This window comes from Telopea speciosissima, unplaced genomic scaffold (assembly GCF_018873765.1).
Source record: "Telopea speciosissima isolate NSW1024214 ecotype Mountain lineage unplaced genomic scaffold, Tspe_v1 Tspe_v1.0690, whole genome shotgun sequence".
NCBI lineage: Eukaryota > Viridiplantae > Streptophyta > Magnoliopsida > Proteales > Proteaceae > Telopea > Telopea speciosissima.
In genome coordinates, this window is record NW_025318026.1 from 1 (window position 1) to 4,637 (window position 4,637).

General features: G+C 37.9%; 1 pseudogene; it reads right to left on the bottom strand.

Annotated features, from left to right (window-relative positions):
- Positions 1-869: 869 nt before the first annotated feature.
- LOC122648279 lies at positions 870-2,230 on the bottom strand (annotated as a pseudogene).
- Positions 2,231-4,637: the final 2,407 nt, after the last annotated feature.

Below are 4,637 nucleotides of genomic sequence, written 5' to 3' on the forward strand. Positions count from 1 at the left end.
AACCCCAATTTTAGTATATTAAAATGAGTTGGAAACCTCATTCCCACTATTTTTTGAAATTGATAAAATTGAATTCAATTTAGTCACAAAATAGGAAACAATTCCACAAGGAGAAAAATGAAATATTTCGTAAAACACTTACCAAATTGAATACTTTTTAATCAATTTTAAGATTTCGGTGATTAAATCAATTTTAGAATTGTTTTAGGTATTTCCTAAATTTTTCTCACTAGATTCTTTATAATGATTCCAAACTATATTTGAGATCATAAAAACGGATCATTATCTCATTTTAAGACATGTGACAAAATTGGGTATCTAAATTGAGTTTTCCTCCACCCACAGTGAATGAGATTGGATGTTGGATGGAGGTGTTTTGAAAAAATTACTAAAATCCTATAAGGGTTTGTGAACCCTTGGATAATGCGTGAACCGTCTTCTATGAATATGATGAAATAATAATCAACTTTTATTAATATGCATTTACAATAAGTAATTGTAAATGAACACGAACTCGTAACAAAAGCCATATTTATTGAAAGAAAGTATTATTCAATTAAATAAAACAATATTTTTTTTATACTATAACTTGGTAATTTTTTTCCCCTAAATTTAATGCTGTCCCTCTTTCTTACAAGACTTTAGTGATATCCAATTGGAGCAGGGGCATCCCTCAGCTCATGTCCTTGCCTGCAACCAAGCCAATTAAATGAAATCATTTGTTAGTCTCAATTAAATCTTTAGCCCACACGGTTTTAGGTATTAGTATCAGATCGGTTGTATCAATATCGATACGGATTAATGGTATCAGTAAAAATAAAGGATTTTGTATCCGATTCATATCGATATTGTACCGGTGTCGATACAATCTATAAAAAAAACGCAAAGAAGGCCAAGATCCTCACCGATGCATAGTGGTTAACATCACGGTGATGTGCCTCGTCGGCCCTCAAGACGGTCACGACATCCCGGAGTGTAGAATCCGGCGGCATCTGCCAGTAATCGATAGCGATAGCCGGTGCTGGGACATTCTCAATATTACCTTTGTCAAGTTCCTTCAAGAACTCGGTGTAGGTATGAATCGCTTCTTCTTCCAAGTATCCTACGACTCGGTGAGCGAACTTGGGTGAAATCAAATAACCCAAGAAGTAAGCATTGAAGAACACTCCTTGAACAGCGAAGACAAGAGCACGTTCGTACCACCTTGGCTGAGAAATCTCCAAGAACGTCATGAGATGCATTCTTTCGTTCTCTGCTTCTTCTAACAAAACTTTAATCCATCCTCCACTGTGTTCGAATCGCCTTAGGGATTTTAAGTGTAAAAGCATTCCTCCAGCCATTCCTGGCACTGCTGCCACTGTTTCAAGCAACATAGCCCTACTATCGTATCGTGTCTGTAGAGTAAGAGATATCTAAGGTTAGTTATGTCATTTCAAATAGAAATTTATTTTTGTATAAAAGTAAAGATTAACCAACCAATGAATACCTTGAAAAAGACATCTGCTGGGTATCTGATACCCTTGACAGTCCAATAAGCTAATTTATCCAACAACGTAGTTGGGACGCGTGATGCTTCTTCAGATCGATCGAAACATTCGCTTTGTACGTCTCCCATGGCTTCACCCCACCAAACCAATAAAATAAATTATGATTTTCATAATTTAATAAAATAACTGAAATGACGAAAATACCCATCTCCATTTTCCTTTGAAACAAAAAAAAGCAGAACGTTAACAACATACCTTGAAGCAACTCCACTTCCATTCCGTGCCATCCTCCTTAGTAACTTTAGGAGGAGCTATGCCCCAGTAGCTAGTGATGGTCTTCTCCTTTTTCGGTCCACCCCCGGCTGAATCGGTTTTAACTTCTCTCTCTTCCCCTTCCTTGTTCAAGGCCAAGGTACTTCCATGACGTACACCAACTGCTGGGAACCTAACCCAAGCCACGCTGGTTCGAACTGGCACGGTCTTTGTAGTTGTATGGAAGAAACTAGAAGTCCCGGTCGTCAGAATCTCTGTAACAGGTTCGCCCAAGGATGCCGTGGAAAAGAACCGTGGCCCGACCTGCTTTAGTAGCTGACCGGCCATCCTCGAACCCCTATTCATCTCTGCTTCAGAACCCAAACGCAAATCGTATACTCAGAGCAACAGAGAGAGCCAAAGAAGAACGATACGAAGGAAACGGTAATAACAAAGATATCGGAAACGTCTTCAGGCGAGCCTTTTTCTATTGGAGTTATATTTTGATGACTATGACAATGGTAGGGTATGGAGGAGGGTTTTATTTATTTATATACCTTGAGATTCGCTGGTCGGGTTAGGCCCACGTGATTTTGTTAAGTTTTTTATTTAGTGGTAAGACATTTGATTACGTTGGTAAGGGGAGGGAATGGGTTGGAAGTTTCTTCCATTCACACACAAATGGCGGAAGGGTGTTTTGGAGAGGTGGGGATCTTACTTGGTCGTGGTCAATATTTTGGACTGTCTGCACCTGTGGGATCCTAGTAAAGATCCGCCATGGTTCTGGACCTCTGGGCCAAGGGTAATCGGTTGTTTTGGTCCATTTTCGGTCTAGTTGAATTGGTTTTCTATTTGTTAATAGGCCAATCCGAAACCAAACCATTAAAGAAGTTTTCAGTTTTAATCCCTTTTTTCGTTATAATTTTGTAATTTGGGCAACTATTGGATTCGGTATAGTCCGATTTCGGGCTTTCATGTATAAGAGAACTTAATGGCAAAAATTATATATATATTTTTTTCGGTTTCTTATCAAGATTATCGCATTAGTCCCGCTCCGCAACTTGAATCATTCTATTGGGTTGATGGCTATCCAATTTCTCCTGCATTTCAATGGTGGTAGTCATGGTTTAGTTGTCTATCTGAGTCTGACCGTAGTAATCATGTTGGCTTTGTCCCGGTTTTGGGTTGGTTCGGTTTGTTTTTGGTTTTTATTGGTTCTATAAACCCCAATTCAAAATCAAACCGAAAAGAATTCGGTTCAATTCAAGGCTCTATGCTGAACCGTTCAACTCGGTTAGACGACCGAAAAAGAAGAAAAGATTAATAGAAGAATTGGGCCTCTAGTCTTTGTTCAACGGCATTTGATTCGGCACTTTTATCCTTTTTCTCTTAGGTTGGTTCTAGCGCATGATTGGAATCCGTTAAGGTTTCAATCTCATAAAGACGCCAATCGACCATTGAAATACGACAACTTACGTGAACATAAAAATACGTGATCATTGCCTTTGATTTCTTGGTACCCAAGAATCGCTGGCAAATTAGACTGCGTTACGTAATTTTAATATTGAACCCTATTAATAAGAACTGAGAAAGCGTGTAACAAAGCAAAATGAAAGCGACGTAGAGACATAAAACATGCAAAAGTAAGAAGGTTCCGAGACGACCACCACAGAAACCAGAATTGAACGTTGACCGCCTGTTTCTACAAAGCTCTCTGGTCTTTTGATTAAGGAAGAGGGTTCCCCATAAGCACACCGCATTGCGGAGTGGATCAATAAGGTGCGATAAAACGGTATCGTATAAAGGAAAGACTGGAGATATATGAGACAGAGAGAGATAAATATAGGTGTTAACATTCATTACCCCTAATAGCTGATCAAAGAATATTTTCCTTTTAATTAAATATGAAACATGACCTATTTAGTACGAGGTTGGTTGGAAATATATCATACATGAAAATACATGTAACAAGGGGTTTAGATTACTTATATGTAGGGATGTAAAGGTATATCTGAAAATCCGAATCCGATCCACATCTGTATCCATTTAGGTAAATCCGTATTCGTTTAGAGATATTCGGAAAAATATTCGAATACTCCGATAAAAATCCATCCGAAAAAAAAAATCTGAATATTTAATAATAAAAAATTAAGTAAATAATGATCTTGAGGGTTTTTGAAGATTCAATAGGTTCTAGAATATGAGGAAAAGAGAATCAAGATCTAAGAATTATGGATTGAGAGTGACTTGAATCCAATAGGGGGAGGAAGGTCCAGATTACACAAGGCAGAGATGTAAACAGATGGTCGAAAATCCGAATTTGATCTGTATTCAAATCCATCTAAATCCGTTTAGAGGTATCTGTATTCGGCCAGGGAATATCCAGATCCGATCACATCCGATCCATATCCGAGCTGAATCCGATCCATTTACATCCCTACTTATATGGTTTGTACAAATCCAGATCGAAGACAATGATTTCAATCACTTTCATCGCATCACAAACCTACAAATATATGATGAAACTTAAGGAATCGATGAGGCTAAGTCGTGGCAACGGACACTTACGTAAAGACGGTAGACAGGGTGCAATACGAGTTCTTGTAAATCAGCCTCCAAGATAAAACAATCTCGTAAGCCCCTCTAATAATCGTTGCACTCGCTAATTATTAGGCCACGTCAGAACATGTTCGGATAAAAAATGTTTGTTTTTAATCGATTCCGATAATTGTGAAAATATGATTGCTAAGAGCATGGTTGAAAAATTGTATTCAAAATGTAAACCCCACCCCAATCTATATAAAATTGTTTGATTTAAAAAGGGAGGTGAGCTTCCCATTAATCAAAGATGCTTGGTAAAATTTTCAATTGGGAAATATTGTGACTTTGGCTTGAATT